Source organism: Heterodontus francisci, chromosome 10 (assembly GCF_036365525.1).
Source record: "Heterodontus francisci isolate sHetFra1 chromosome 10, sHetFra1.hap1, whole genome shotgun sequence".
Classification (NCBI taxonomy): domain Eukaryota; kingdom Metazoa; phylum Chordata; class Chondrichthyes; order Heterodontiformes; family Heterodontidae; genus Heterodontus; species Heterodontus francisci.
The window spans coordinates 37680759-37697791 of record NC_090380.1 but is presented as its reverse complement, the minus strand read 5'-3'; the positions used below and the strand labels follow the sequence as shown (position 1 = coordinate 37697791).

The window sequence follows — 17033 nt, the reverse complement described above, 5'->3', positions numbered from 1 at the left end:
CACGGTGGCACGCTGTGAGAGCGGTGGCCTTCCGACATGGCAGTACTGCCGCACAGCCTCCGCGATATTACGTACGGGGGCTGATTTAAATCGAGGTGATGGAGCGGTCGCCCCTGATGACGTAGAGGGGGCAGCCGCTGCGTCCCTGGCAATGGCGTTTGGCACCACCACGCAGACGCCGGCGCCATTTCTAAAGAGTTTTAAGCCCTTAGCAGAGATTTAAATTTTTAAAGTAACAGTGGTGCTGATTTTTTAATAAATAGTTAGGATATGGAGGCCCTTCCCCAACACCCCCCCCCCATGATCTTTTAATTGCCTGTTATTAACAAAACTTACTTTATGCCCAACCCGAACTTTCCCCCCGCAACCTTATAACATTTGCCCTTCAACCCCTTCCCACCATACCCACAGCCAATAAAAATTGTTTCCCCGCTTCCCCACCCCTCCTACCCTGAAAATTCTATTCCTCCCCACTCCCCACTAGATTCTTGCCTCAGAACTCCGTATGGAGCTCCGAAGGCGCACGAGCTGCGTTTAACGACCATAAAATCAGTGTGGGACGGTCGCCACCTGCAGGTGTTAATTTACAACTTATTATCGTTAATTTAAATATTTAGATGAAGGCCTGCTGCCAAGCGGTGGGGGGAGGGGCGATACCGAGGTCCCCCTGCCGCCAGTAATATGCAGCGGGCCTTTCTCGACATCGAGGGTCGAGGTGGGCCTCTCCCCGCTGAATTTTACCAGCCCCGCCCACCACCATGACTCACAGCGTCGAGGAGCTGGTAAAATTCAGCCCAAAGTGTCTGCAAAGAGATATAGATAGGTAAATTGGGTAGGCAAAAATTTACAGATGGAGTATAATGTGGGAAAATGTGAGGTTATCCACTTAGGTGGGAAGAATAGAAAAGCAGAATATTATTTAAATGAGAGAAACTGCAGAATGCTGCAGTACAGAGGGATCAGGGTGACCTTGTACATTAATCACAAAAAGTTAGAATGCAGGTACAGCAAGTAATTAGGAAAGCAAATGGAAGTTGGCATTTATTGCAAGGGAGATCAAGTAGAGCTATAGCTGTACAGGATATTGGTGAGACCACACCTAGAGTACTGTGTACAGTTTTGGTCTCCTTTCTTAAGGAGGGAATTACGCTGTCAAGAAAACGTGCTATGTCAAATGAGGATTTTTAATTCATCAGTTGGAAAACTACAATAAACTTTTAAAAAGGAAAGCTGGGATCCTACATTGAGCTATTAAAAAGCTGGCAGCCAAGTTGGCTGCCACAATGTGCATTGAAATACCTCACATTTCAGGACATCAAATTCGAAACGCATGTCCAACAAGGCTCCCCTCCAGAACAATGGCTTGGATAACTGAGTAGATTATCCAGTATCACACTTGTTAGAGGGCTAGTCAAAGCCGTCTTGGAGCATTCACTCGTGGAGACGTACCTCCAGGGGGTGAACATTGAAACAATGAGACCCGAGAGAGATTGAGAATTCCTAGACTTGAATCTAATTAGATTGCAAACGAGGACTCTTGACAATCATGTGACTGCCTCCCCATCTGTGAAAAACTAGCAGTCTTTTGCTACAAAGGGACAAGCTCCTGAGACTTTGAGGGTGCAGAACCCAAAGGGGCGGGGGGGGGTGGGGGTGGTTCTCTCTCTCTCTCTCTCTCCAGGTGATCTTGGGGCATTTGAAGCTTGCATGTTGGCTGGAAAAGATCCAAGACAAAGACTCCCAGGAAGAAGACCACCTGCTCATCTGTCTGCAGAACATCTATCAACCATGGACTTCAGGATTACAACTTCAGCCGGAAGACAATGAATTACCAGACCCTACAGACTGTATATTATTTTTATTTACTCTGGACTCTAATCCAGTCCAAACTATTCCTCTCCACTCTGTAATCTATTTGTGTGTGTGTGTGTGTGTGTGTGTGTAGCCTACATTATTATTTTATTTAGGTCAGGTTTTTGGTTAAGTACAATAAACTCACCTTTTTCTTGGGTAAAATCAAGAAAACCTGTCTGATTGGTTCTTTTATGGTCACAACAAAAGTAATAGGTTATAAACACTCACTGAAGTGGTAAGCACATCCACTGTTTAAAAAGGAAAAACTCCTGTTGCAGTCAAACAAGGGAAAGGACAAGAGGGGAGGCTTGTGACCCCTCCTCACCTGATCATATCATTGCATTGGAAGCAGTTCAGAGAAGGTCCATTAGGCTAATCCCGAGGATGAAGGGGTTGTTTTATGAGGAAACGTTGAGCAGGTTGTGCCTATACTCATTGCAGTTTAGAAGAATGAAATGTGATCTTATTGAAACAGATAAGATTCTGATGGGGGGCTGACAGGGTAGGTGTAGGGATGATGTTTCCTCTTATGGGGGAATCTAGAACTAGGGGGGCACAGTTTCAAAATAAGGGGTCTCTTATTTAAGATGGAGGTGAGGAGGAAATTCATTTCTCAGGGTCTTTAATCTTTGGAATTTTGCTTCCCCCAAAACTACTGAAATATACTTTTTATAAATAGGGTAAATACCCATCTATGTGCAAAATTTTGCATATCATATATAAGAGAGCATTGCACTGTCAGTAGACGCACCATACTGGAAAATCACAGACAGCATTTGGGAGCAAGGTCAGAACATGTCAATGTTAAAAATCTTCAACAGGACAGAAACATTCTGGTATATAATTCTGAAAACTGACTTGAATAACTTATATAATTATTTATCGCCTCAATAAATATTCATCATTATTCAATCTCTCCAGAGTCTTAGGACATTCTGCTCCTCCAATAAATGACCTATTGCTTTCAAACTTTCAGTTCTTAAAGGAAAAGGAAAGCCTAGGAAAAATACTTACTGGTCAACATTCCCTCTTATTGTCCATTGGAAAAGATAGGCAGGTACAAAAATATGAATTAACATTTTTTTAACACCAGCAAACACCTTTGCTGATTGGAAACCTGCCATGTTAGGTGTCTCACCTCTAGTTACTCCATTGGTACACTTACAGGGAGGTGGCCCAAAGCAGCTCCATTGATTGCAGTGGGTGCCATGATATTGAGCTGGCCGAGCAACCGAGCTGAGGTGGCATAACCTAGAGAAAAGAAACTTCTTAGTGGGTACACTGCATATTTCTCTTCAGCCTCAAACACTTCAACTTTTTATAAAAATGCAATAAATACTCCCCTGTTGGCTCAAAAGTGAAGTGTTTCAGAACCATACAGACCAGCTAGATCTGAGGTTTTGATCCCCACTCTGGGTTTAATTAGCTCAGCTCAGCCAACAAGAGCATTACAATGGCCCTGAAACCAGGTTCCTGCTCCTGAGCATTGTTGAGGAATCCCTGCTGGAGACACACATGTGTGGATAGGATTGGGCTTGGCTGTGATCAGATTAAATAAACACAAACGTACTGGGCAATTAGGAATGGTACCTGTGGGCGAATACTGCTTGTGGAACCAATAAACAATAAGGCAACTAAAGAGTAGTGGGGAGAATACTGGAGAGAAAATAGTCTAAAAACTTTCTATAAAAACAATTAAATGTGCAGGACATTTCAATATCCAAACTACTTATATGATTGCTATTGCCTAAAGCTTGTCTTATACATATATGTGTGTGTGTTGTGTGAGATGCAGCACACAAGGTTAATTCATTTACTGAATTATAAATAGTTTTTTTTTAGGCAGCATGCAGTGTCACGCTGGTGGCTTGTGGTATAAGTAATACGTCAATGATTAGTAGTTAAACAAGGTTCCGTTGTGTGATTAATGTAGTGTGTACTGAAGATGGGGATGTGAAAGAATGAGTCGAGCTCTATCAGTGACTGAAGTCACATGAGACTCTGCTTTTTTTTCTCTCTGCAGCACCCAACCCAGCTGTGTTAGTGTAGCAGAGAGCAGCAGCCACAGAGATAGCATCATCTCCAATGTTGTATGCAACTTAAAGACAGTCATAGTCCCTCACAGGAAACAAAATATAGATCCCTTTGGACATTGGAGTAGAAATGCACAGGTAGGTACAATCAACAAAAACATTTTATCTGATTTTTAGGGTTTGAGCAGTTTGTAAGGAGTGAATGCAATAGTGATGAAGCGTGCCTAGCAGAAGGCCTGAGTCAAGAAAATGTACTGAAATCAGCCATGCCAGTAAATGGAGATGTATCAAACCAATTGTACTGCGAAGTTAAGAATATAACATGTTTTAACTTTCTTTATATGACATTGAGCAAGTTGCAGCACGTGTTCCCTTCCAGTCACAGATTTATTTTGCAACTAACATTATACCTTAAACAAAGATATTTCAAAATCTTTATCGTCGCAAACATCTTTTTGAAGTAATTCTACGTTATCAGGTTGTTATAATTTCATGCATTTTCTCCCTTATGTTAGATTTGCCTGTATTACAAACAATTTTCCAGCCAAGAAGCCAAGCAAATAATAGAACCATTGAAAAAGTACAGCACAGAAGGAGGCCATTCAGCCCATCATGTCTGCACTGGCCTAATAAACTAGCCACCAAAACTAATCCCACCTTCCATCACCTGATCCATAGCCCTGCAGGTTACAGCACCTCAAGTATATATCCAGGTACCTTTTAAAAGAATTGAGGGTATCTGCCTCCTCCATCATTCCTGGCAGCAAATTCCAGACACACACCGCCCTCTGGGTGAAAAAGTTTCCCCTCGTGTCCCCCCTAATCCTTCTACCAATCACCTTAAATCTGTGTCCCCTGGTAACTGAGCTCCCCACAAGGGGAAACAGGTCCTTCCTGTCCACTCTATCTAGGCCCCTCATAATTTTGTACACCTCAATCAAGTCACCCCTCAGCCTCCTTAGTTCCAGGGAAAACAACCCTAGCCTATCCAATCTTTCTTCATAGCTGCAACCTTCAAGCCCTGGCAACATTCTTGTAAATCTCCTCTGTACTCTCTCTAGAGCAATGATGTCCTTTCAGTAATGTAGTGACCAGAACTGCACACAATACTCTGGCGTTTTATACAGTTCCAGCATCACATCCCTGTTTTAGTACTGTATACCTCAGCCAATAAAGGAAAGCATTCCATATGCCTTCTTCACCTCTCTATCTACCTGTCCTGACACCTTCAGGGACCTGTGGACATGCACTCCAAAGTCTCTCACTTCTTCTACCCCTCTCAATATCCTCCCGTTTATTGTGCATTCCCTCTCTTTATTTGCCTCCCCAAATGCATTCCCTCTCTTTATTCGCCCTCCCCAAATGCATTACCTCACAATTCTCTGGATTGAATTCCATTTGCCACTTCTCCGCCCACTCAACCAAGCCATTGATATCATTCTGGAGTCCACAACTTTCCTCCTCACTATTAACTACACGGCCAATTTTTGTGTCATCAGCAAATTTCCCAATCATACATAGAACATAGAACATAGAACATACAGCACAGAACAGGCCCTTCGGCCCACAATGTTGTGCCGATCCTTTGTCCTCTGTCAAGGACAATTTAATCTATACCCCATCATTCTCCTTTATCCATATACCTATCCAAAAGCCTTTTGAAAGTCCCTAAAGTTTCTGACTCAACAACTTCCCCGGGCAAGGCATTCCATGCCTCGACCACTCTCTGGGTAAAGAACCTTCCCCTGACATCCCCCTTATATCTCCCACCCTTCACCTTAAATTTATGACCCCTTGTAACGCTTTGCTCCACCCGGGGAAAAAGTTTCTGACTGTCTACCCTATCTATTCCCCTGATCATCTTATAAACCTCTATCATGTCACCCCTCATCCTTCTCCTTTCTAATGAGAAGAGGCCTAGAATGTTCAGCCTTTCCTCGTAAGACTTATTCTCCATTCCAGGCAGCATCCTGGTAAATCTCCTCTGCACCCTCTCCAAGGCTTCCACATCCTTCCTAAAATGAGGCGACCAGAACTGCACACAGTACTCCAAATGAGGCCTTACCAAGGTCCTGTACAGCTGCATCATCACCTCACGGCTCTTAAATTCAATCCCTCTGCTAATGAACGCTAACACCCCATATGCCTTCTTCACAGCCCTATCCACTTGAGTTGCAACTTTCAATGATCTATGCACATAGACCCCAAGGTCTCTCTGCTCCTCCACATGCCCAAGAACCCTACCGTTAACCCAGTATTTTGCATTCATGTTTGTCCTTCCAAAATGGACGACCTCACACTTTTCAGGGTTAAACTCCATCTGCCACTTTTCAGCCCAGCACTGCAACCTATCCAAGTCCCTTTGCAGACGACAATAGCCCTCCTCGGTATCCACAACTCCACCAACCTTTGTATCATCTGCAAATTTACTGACCCACCCTTCGACTTCCTCATCCAAGTCGTTAATAAAAATCACAAACAGGAGAGGACCCAGAACTGATCCCTGCGGCACGCCACTGGTAACTGGGCTCCAGGCTGAGTATTTACCATCTAAGACCACTCTCTGCCTTCTATCAGTTAGCCAATTCTTAATCCAACTGGCCACATTCCCCACTATCCCATGCCTCCTGACTTTCTCCATAAGTCTACCATGGTGGACCTTATCAAATGCCTTACTAAAATCCATGTACACCACATCCACTGGTTTACCCTCATCCACTTGCTTGGTCACCTGCTCAAAGAATTCAATCAGGCTTGTGAGGCAAGACCTACCCCTCACAAAACCGTGCTGACTGTCCCGAATCAAGCAGTGTCTTTCCAGATGCTCAGAAATCCTATCCCTCAGCACCTTTTCCATCAACTTGCCTACCACCGAAGTAAGACTAACTGGCCTGTAATTCCCAGGGTTGTTCCTATTCCCTTTCTTGAACAGGGGCACAACATTTGCCACCCTCCAATCACCTGGTACCACCCCCGTCAGCAGAGAAGATGAAAAGATCATTGCCAGCGGCTCTGCAATTTCATCCCTTGCTTCCCATAACATCCTTGGATATACCCCGTCAGGCCCGGGAGACTTGTCTATCTTCAAGTTATTCAAAAACCCCAACACATCTTCCCTCCTAACGAGCACTTCCTCGAGCTTACCAGTCTGTTTCGCACCGTCCTCTTCAGTAATACACCCCTTCTCATTCGTAAATACCGAAGAGAAGTACTCATTCAAAACCTCACTTATCTCTTCCGGCTCAACACACAGTCTCCCGCTATTGTCCTTGACCGGACCTATGGTCCCCCTGGTCATCCTCATATTTCTGACATACGCGTAAAAGGCCTTGGGGTTTTCTTTTATCCTACCCGCCAAGCATTTTTCATGCCCTCTCTTAGCTCTCCTAATCCCTTTCTTCAGATCCTTCCTGGCCATCTTGTATCCCTCCAGAGCTATGCCTGTGCCCTTTTTCCTCAACTTTATATACGCATCCTTCTTCTTCCTAACAAGACTCTCAACCTCTCTTGTCAACCACGGTTCCCTCACATGACCATCCCTTCCCTGTCTGACAGGGACATGCTTATCAATGGCCCCTACTATCTGCTCCTTGAAAAAGTTCCACATTTCGACCGTGCCCTTCCCTGCCAGCATATGCTCCCAACTTATGCTCCTCAGTTCCTGCCTGACAGCATCATATCTACCCTTCCCCCAATTGTAAACCTTGCCCTGTTGCACATACCTATCCCTCTCCATTACCACAGTGAATGCTACAGAATTGTGATCACTATCTCCAAAGTGCTCGCCCACCAACAGCTCTATCACTTGCCCTGGTTCATTACCTAGTACCAAATCCAATATTGCCTCCCCTCTGGTCGGGCAGTCTACATACTGAGTCAGAAAAGCTTCCTGGACATACTGCACAAACACTACCCCATCCAAACTATTCGATCTAAAGAGTTGCCAATCAATATTTGGGAAGTTGAAATCCCCCATAATTACTACCCTGTGACTTCTGCTCCTTTCCAAAATCTGTTTCCCAATCTGCTCTTCCACCTCCCTGCTGCTATTGGGGGGCCTATAGAAAACTCCCATCAAGGTGACTGCTCCTTTCCTGTTCCTGACCTCAACCCACAGTGCCTCAGTCGGCAGATCCTCCTCGAAAATTCTTTCAGCAGTTGTTACACTATTTCTAACTAACAATGCCACCCCCCCACCTCTTTTACCACCATTCCTAATCTTATGAAAACATCTATAACCAGGTACCTCCAAAAACCATTCCTCCCCCTCACCTATCCACGTTTCAGTGATGGCCACAACATCGTAGTCCCAAGTGCCCATCCACGCCTTCAATTCACTCACCTTATTCCTGATGCTTCTTGCGTTGAAGTATACGCACTTTAACCCTTCTCCGTGCCCATCTGTCCTCTGTGACAGTGCTACCTTCCCCAATACCTCACTACACTCTTTGTCTTTCTGAGTGGACCCACTGGTCCCTGGACTACAAGTCCGGTTCCCATCCCCCTCCCAAACTAGTTTAAACCCTCCCGAACAGTACTAGCAAACCTCCCTCCCAGGATATTGGTGCCCCTCTGGTTCAGATGCAGCCCGTCCTGTTTGAACAGGTCCCATCTTCCCCAGAATGCAGTCCAATTATCCAAGAACTGGAAGCCCTCCCTCCTACACCATTCCTGCAGCCACGTGTTCAGCTGTGCTCTCTCCCTATTCCTAGCCTCACTATCACGTGGCGCCGGCAACAAACCAGAGATAACAACTCTGTCCGTCCGAGCTTTCAGCTTCCAGCCTAACTCCCTAAACTCACTTCTAACATCTGTGCCACCCTTCCTTCCTACGTCGTTGGTGCCAATGTGCACCACGACCTCTGGCTGCTCCCCCTCCCCTTTAAGGATCCTGAAGACGCGATCACAAACATCACGGACCCTGGCACCAGGGAGGCAACAAACCATCCGTGCGTCTCGCCTGCGCCCACAGAACCGCCTGTCCGTACTCCTCACCATCGAGTCCCCGATGACTAGTGCTCTCCCATTCTCCCTCCTTCCCTTCTGAGCCACAGTGCAGGACCCCGTGCCAGAGGCCCGGTCACTGCAGCCTGCCCCCGATAGGCCGTCCCCCCCAACAGTATCTAAAACTGTATACTTGTTGTTGAGGGGAACGACCACAGGAGATCCCTGCACTGACCTCTTCCCACCTCTAACTGTTACCCAACTGCCTTTGATTTGTGGAGTAACGACCTCCGTGTAGCTTCTATCTATCAACCCCTCAGCTTCCCGAATGATCCTCAGTTCATCCAGCTCCAGCTCCAATTCCCTAACACGGTCTGATAGGAGCTGGAGACGGATGCACTTCCAGCAGGTGAAGTCGGCAGGGTCACCGGAGGTTCCCCTCACCTCGAACATTCTGCAGGAGGAGCAATACACTACACTGGCTGCCATTTCTTTTATTCAATTACCCCTTAGTTAAGTACAACTATAGATATTAACAAAAACAGTAAATAGCTTACCTGCTCAGTCCTTTTTGGTTAGAGGAGGAGGGTAAAAAGGGTCTTATTATTAGGTTAGAGGAGGAGGATGGGTGGGAGACACTACATGTGTAGTGGCTCGGGTTTACTCAGCTCCGCACCTTTAAGGAAAATACCTACCCAGGAGTCCTCGCTGCCGACCAGCTTCCGGTTCCTCCGGCGCCAAAAGAAACTCAAAGACAAGGAAAACAGTAAGTAAAACAGTAAGTACTTACTTTTAAAACACAGCTCCTGATGCCTTCACTCACCCAACGAAGAGTCGCTACCTTCTCCTGCTGCTCCGCCGGGAAATGAGGCCGAGTCCACGGAGCTCCGCACCTTTAAGGAAAATACCTACCCAGGAGTCCTCGCTGCCGACCAGCTTCCGGTTCCTCCGGCGCCAAAAGAAACTCAAAGACAAGGAAAACAGTAAGTAAAACAGTAAGTACTTACTTTTAAAACACAGCTCCTGATGCCTTCACTCACCCAACGAAGAGTCGCTACCTTCTCCTGCTGCTCCGCCGGGAAATGAGGCCGAGTCCACGGAGCTCCGCACCTTTAAGGAAAATACCTACCCAGGAGTCCTCGCTGCCGACCAGCTTCCGGTTCCTCCGGCGCCAAAAGAAACTCAAAGACAAGGAAAACAGTAAGTAAAACAGTAAGTACTTACTTTTAAAACACAGCTCCTGATGCCTTCACTCACCCAACGAAGAGTCGCTACCTTCTCCTGCTGCTCCGCCGGGAAATGAGCATACCTCCCACATTTAAATCCAAATCATTAATTTATACCACAAACAGCAAGGGACCCAACACTGAGCCCTGAGGAATGCCACTGGAAACAACTTTCCATTTGCAAAAACATCCGTCGACTACTACCCTTTGTTTCCAGTTCCTGAGCCAATTCTGGCTCCAACCTGCCACATTCCCATATATCCCGTGGACTTTCATTTTACTGACCAGTCTGCCATGTGGGACCTTGTCAAATGCCTTACGAAGATCCATGTAAACTACATCAACTGCACTACCCTCATCAATCCTCCTTGTAACTTCCTCAAAAAACTCAACTAAGTTAGTGTAAGACATGATGTTCCCCTAAAAAAAAGCCATGCTGACTATCCCTGATTAATCCGTGCCTTTCTAAGTGACAGTTTATCCGATCCCTCAGAATAGATTTTAACAATTTACCCACCACCGAGGCCAGACTGACTGGCCTACAATTATTTGGCTTGTCCCTCGCACCCTTTCTAAACAATGGTGCAACATTCGCAGACCTCCAATCATCTGGTACCTCGCCTGTAACTAGTGAGGATTTGAAGATGATCTTCAGTGCATTCTCTATTTCCTCCCTGGCTTCCTTTAACAACCTGGGATGCGATCCATCTGGGCCTGGTGATTTATCCACTTTCAGGCATGTCAGACCCTCAAGCAATTCCTCTCTCATTATGCTTATCGTATCTAATATTTCACACTCTTCCTCTTTAACCACAATGTCTACATCAACCCTCTCCTTTGTGAAGACAGGGACAAAAAACTAATTAAGAACCTTGCCCACACCTTCTGCATCCAAGCAAAAGTTCCCTTGTACATCTCTGATAGGCCCTATCCTTTCCTTAGTTGTCCTCTTGCTCTTAATGTACTGATAAAACATCTTTGGGTTTTCACCAGTAACCTGTCTCTAGATGCAGAAATCAACAAGCGCATGGGTAAGGCTTCCACTGCTATGTTCAGACTGGCCAAGAGAGTGTGGGAAAATGGCGCACTGACACGGAACACAAAAGTCCGAGTGTATCAGGCCTGTGTCCTCAGTACCTTGCTCTACGGCAGCGAGGCCTGGACAACGTATGCCAGCCAAGAGCGACGTCTCAATTCATTCCATCTTCGCTGCCTTCGGAGAATACTTGGCATCAGGTGGCAGGACTATATCTCCAACACAGAAGTCCTTGAAGCGGCCAACATCCCCAGCTTATACACACTACTGAGTCAGCGGCGCTTGAGATGGCTTGGCCATGTGAGCCGCATGGAAGATGGCAGGATCCCCAAAGACACATTGTACAGCGAGCTCGCCACTGGTATCAGACCCACCGGCCGTCCATGTCTCCGTTATAAAGACGTCTGCAAACGCGACATGAAATCGTGTGACATTGATCACAAGTCGTGGGAGTCAGTTGCCAGCATTCGCCAGAGCTGGCGGGCAGCCATAAAGACAGGGCTAAATTGTGGCGAGTCGAAGAGACTTAGTAGTTGGCAGGAAAAAAGACAGAGGCGCAAGGGGAGAGCCAACTGTGCAACAGCCCCAACAAACAAATTTCTCTGCAGCACCTGTGGAAGAGCCTGTCACTCCAGAATTGGCCTTTATAGCCACTCCAGGCGCTGCTTCACAAACCACTGACCACCTCCAGGCGCGTATCCATTGTCTCTCGAGATAAGGAGGCCCAAAAGAAAAAAAAAGAAAAGAAAAACATCTTTGGGTTTTCCTTGATTTTACCTGCCAATAATTTTTCATGTCCTCTCTTTGCTTTTCTAATTTCCTTTTTTACTTCACCCCTGCACTTTCTATACTCTTCCAGGCTTTCTAAAGTATTTAGATATTTATGATCGTCATAAGCTTTCTTTTTTTGCTTTAACTTACACTGTAAGCTTTTAGATAACCAGGGGGCTCTAGATTTGGCAGTACCACCCTTAATCTTTGTGGGGACAGGCCTACACTGTGCCAGTAGTATCTCGCTTTTGAATGCCTCCCACTGGTTTGCCATTGATTTTCCTTCAAGTAGCTGTATCCATTCCACTTTCACCAGGTCACTTCTCTGTTTCGTAAAATTTGCCTTCCCCCAGTTTAGAACCTTTGTTCCTGTTTTATCTTTGTCCTTTACCATAATTATGCTAAAACTTATTGTATTATGCTCACTATCTCCAAAATGGCACCCACTGTTACTTCTTTCACTTGCCCAGCTTCATTATTTAAGACAAAATCTAGAATTGCACCCCTTCTCGTTGGGCTTGTTACGTGCTAGCTAAAAAAATTCTCTTGAACATAGTTCAAGAATTTTGTCCCCTCTGTGCCCTTTACACTGTTTGTCTCCCAGTTGATAATAGGGTAGTTGAAATCCCCAACTATTTTTGCCCTAAGGTTTTTGCACTCAGAAATCTGCCTACATATTTGTTCTTCTATCTCCCTCTCACTATTTGGGGGTCTATAGTACACTCCCAGTAATGTGGCTGTCCCCTTTTTATTTCTGAGCTCCACCCATATGGCCTCATTTGATTATTTATTTAGCATTTCATTCCTCCTCAAAGCTGTTATTGATTCCTTAACTAATAATGCTACACCCCTCCTTTTTTATCTCCCTCTCTATCACACCTGAAAACTCTGTATGCAGGGATGTTGAGCTGCCATTCTTGCCTCCCTTTAAGCCAAGTTTCTGTTATAGAAACTGTTGCCATTTTTAATGAATCTACTGGCAAACCTCACCTAATGTTGAGCTAGGCACGAAGAGATGTGCAACAGTGACCTTGATTGACTCACCAACTGATCCTGCCTCACTTACTGGGGAAGGACTTTGGCTTTATTTGGTAGCCGATGGGAACACAACCCCAAGATTTCAGTGCAAATCTATGGGAAATGCAGATGCAAACCATCGTCCTGCCACTGTAGCATTGTGTGTTGGAATGCTAATTTACTGTGCCACTAGTAAATGTAAATTAGCTAATGCAGTAAGATTTTGAATTTTTTTAACTATCATTTATGCAAGAAGTGAAATTATTGTAGAGCATATTAACCCTGACTGTGACATCAACACCTTAACTCATCAGCTTGCATTCTGGCTCAAAGGATGCAAATGAGATCATTTTTGATGCAGAGAAAATTGTGTCTTGAATTATCTATCATAAAATCATGTTAAACTTTTATTTTACTTTGTCTCAATTGGCTGCAAATCCATATAGTCATGATATTAAAAGAGTGAGTCTACTGTTACGCCCGGGTGGCTTTACATAGTAACATTATAAACAGGAGTCAACCATTCAGACCCTCATGTTTGTCCATTATCCAATTAGATCTTGGCTGATCTGTACCTCAATTTCATTTATCCATCCATAGATCTTGATACCTTTAATCAACAAAAATCTATCAATCTCTAACTTGAAAGATCCAATTGTCCCAGTATCAACAGTGTTTTGGGAGGGAGAATTCCAGATTTCTATATGAAAATGTGCTTCCTGATTTCCCGCCTTAATGGCCTGGTTCTAATTTTAAAATTATGTCCCCTCATCCTTGATTCTTCCATCAGAGGAAATAGTTTCTCTGTATCCCTATTGAATCCTTTTAATATTTTAAGCATTTTGATCAGATCACCCCTCAATCTTCTATACTCAAGGGAATACAAGCCAGGGTTATGCAACCTGTCCTCATAGGTTAACTCTCTAAGGTCAGGTACCATTCAGGTGATTCTATGCTGCACCCTCTCCAAGGCCAATATATACTTCCTGATGTGTGGTCCCCAGAACTGAACACAGAATTCCAGATGTGGTCTGACCAAGACTCTATACAACTGAAACATAGCTTCCCCCACTTTGTAATCCAACTCCCTTGAGATAAAGGAGCAACTTTCAAAGACTCCCTACGTTAATACCATCTCTATTGTACACCTATATTTTTTATTCTTTTACATTGTACAATATTCAATATTAAACTTAATTCACTATTTGTTCGCCCAATTGCATAACAGCTTTAATTCCTTCTGTAAAACTGAACTGCATTCTCTAATCCTATTTAATGCCCTATGCAAAATTAAGAAGTTTACAATTGGTTCTGCATACAAAATATTTATGTACATTGACAAACAGTCCACGTGCTGATTCCTGAACTGTTCCATTCAGCATTCCAATGCTTTCCCCATCACCCCTCTCGCACCCCCATCAACTTTGACACCACATCATTCATGAGTGCTTTCTGTTTCCTACTTTTTTGTTCAATTTTTTATCTAATCCCATTCTAATCTGCATTCCCATAGATTCTAGTTCAATCATTGGAAGTTTAGCAAAAGTTTTCTCAAACTCTAAGTAAACTATTTCACAGAGTTCCAGTACCTGTTCTATTTGCAACATCCTCAAAGGAATTAGGGAGACTTGTCACAGTAGCGCAGTGGTTAGCACCGCAGCCTCACAGCTCCAGCGACCCAGGTTCAATTCTGGGTGCTGCCTGTGTGGAGTTTGCAAGTTCTTCCTGTGTCTGCGTGGGTTTCCTCCGGGTGCTCCGGTTTCCTCCCACATGCCAAAGACTTGCAGGTTGATAGGTTAATTGGCCATTATAAATTGCCCCTAGTATAGGTAGGTGGTAGGGAAATATAGGGACAGGAGGGGATGTGGTAGGAATATGGGATTAGTGTAGGATTAGTATAAATGGGTGGTTGATGGTCGGCACAGACTCGGTGGGCCGAAGGGCCTGTTTCAGTGCTGTATCTCTAAACTAAACTAAAACTAAACTAAGAACTGTCATTCCTAAATTCATGTCATCTGATATTTGTTAATTTCTTCTTATGCAGGTACTCCTTCAATCTACTCCATAGCTTCCATAATTGTACCCAGTATTCATATAAAGCTAAATGTTTTAATCTGGTAGATCAAAAACTTTCAATGAACAATGTCAGAGGGACTTAAACATTTTCAAATGTGCAAAAAGCAGACAGGAAGCTGTTGAAGGGAAAATGATAATATTTTACCTGTAATAAAACAAATCCTTAGTTTAAAATTTAGATATAAAGTCATTACGTGGCTTCATTCATGTTATAAATTATAGTATTCATTCCTCTCAACTTTTTTTTGACTGACCGCAAACTTTACGTGTTCAGGTAATGTATATATTAAAATGTCCCACCTGATTTCTAGAACCCATGACTTATAGCACTTTAGAAATCATACAATGACTTTTGCTAATATCAATGTGGTGATTTTTATGCCTTGTGCTAAAAAGTCTGGTTCCACAAGAAGTATTTTGTAATTGATATACTCAGGTTCTCAACTGCAAACCTAAAGAACTTTTATTTCATGTTGAACAAATCTGCTTAAGGAAAGTCCTTTACCACACAAAAACTTCTGAATCTTTGGAAAATCTAGAATTTATAATATTTTATTGCAAGGCAGTGATGGCACAGTAAGCACAGGCAGTAAATTTGGAACCAGAAATGCTGCATAAAACACACAGTAAGCCACTTCGAATTGATGATTCCCATGATATAGAAACATGGAAACATGGTATTTGCAGGGATTTGCAGGGATGCATAATGCATATTTGTCAATTTTGCTAATTGACTTCTCTGTAATAATGGCTCAAAGATTGCTGCGGCAGGTCAATGAACAGTACCCGCTGTTAGTTAGTCTTGCCCTTGCCCATTTAATTTCAACAATATTTTGCTTTGCAAGTTGCTGGAAGTGCAACAGGGAAATGGCATGGTGTCCTCCAGTGGGCATTTGGGATTTGAGTGAACAGGGCAAGCAACCAATCAGATTGAAGTGAACAGCACAAGGGCTGAGGAGGAAGTGTACAGAAAGAAAAATAAAGAGAGGGAAAGAAATATTGGATTAAGAGAGAGACAAGAGACAGAGAGAAAAAGTTTTTAAAAATGGTAATTTAAACAATAATCTCCATTAACAATTAAAATCTGAAGCAATGAGACCCCACACTGGGAATTTTCAATGCCAGAGAAATTTACTGCCAGTAATTAAAACTTATCATGCCCGTAAATGGGTAGAGTCATAGAGTCGTACAGCATAGAAACAGGCCCTTCGGCCCATCATGCCGACCATAATGCCTATCTATACTAATCCCACCTGCCTGCATTAATTCCATATCCCTCTATGCCTTGCTCATTCAAGTACCTGTCCAGATGCCTCTTAAATGTTGCTACTGTTCCTGCCTCCACCACCTCCTCTGGCAGCTCATTCCAGATGCCCACTAATGTTTGTGTGAAAATTTACCCCTTTGATCCCCTTTAAACCTCCTCCATTTCATATTAAATCTATGCCCTCTAGTTTTAGTCATCCCTACCATGGGAAACAGACTCTGGCTATCTACCCTATCTATGCCTCTCATAATTTTATATACCTCTATCATGTCCCCTCTCAGCCTCCTTTGCTCCAGGTAAAACAGACCCAGCCTATCCAATCTCTCTTTATAACTCAAGCACTCCAAACCAGGCAACATCCTTGTGAATCTTTTCTGCACCCTCTCTAGCTTAATCACATCTTTCCTGGAGTGCGGCGACCAGAACTGCACACAGTACTCCAAATGCGGCCAAGCCAACGTTATGTACAACTGTAACATGACGTCCCAACTCTTGTACTCAATACCTCGGCCGATGAAGGCAAGCATGCCAAACGCCTTCTTCACCACCCTGTCTACCTGTGTTGCCACTTTCAGGGACCAATATTTATCTCTCAATCAAAATAACAAAAACAAATTATCTGGTCATTGTCATATTGTTGTTTGTGGGAGCTTATTTTGTGCAAATTAGCTGCTGTGTTTCCTACATTACAACAGAGACTACACTTCAAAAGTACTTCATTGGCTGTAAAGCGCTTTGGAACATCCTTTCTTTGTGAAAGGCACTATATAAATGCAAATCTTTCTCTTTTAAGGGTAGAACAACAACAA

General features: G+C 43.9%; 1 protein-coding gene across 1 annotated transcript in view; it reads left to right on the top strand.

Annotated features, from left to right (window-relative positions):
* Positions 1 to 3930: 3930 nt before the first annotated feature.
* Positions 3931 to 17033, top strand: part of rab9a (RAB9A, member RAS oncogene family) — a 78476-nt gene continuing 65373 nt past the window's right edge. The window contains exon 1 of the mRNA XM_068040463.1: positions 3931 to 4025. The gene's annotated coding sequence lies outside the window, so the exon portion shown is untranslated. The remainder of the gene's footprint in view (positions 4026 to 17033) is intronic.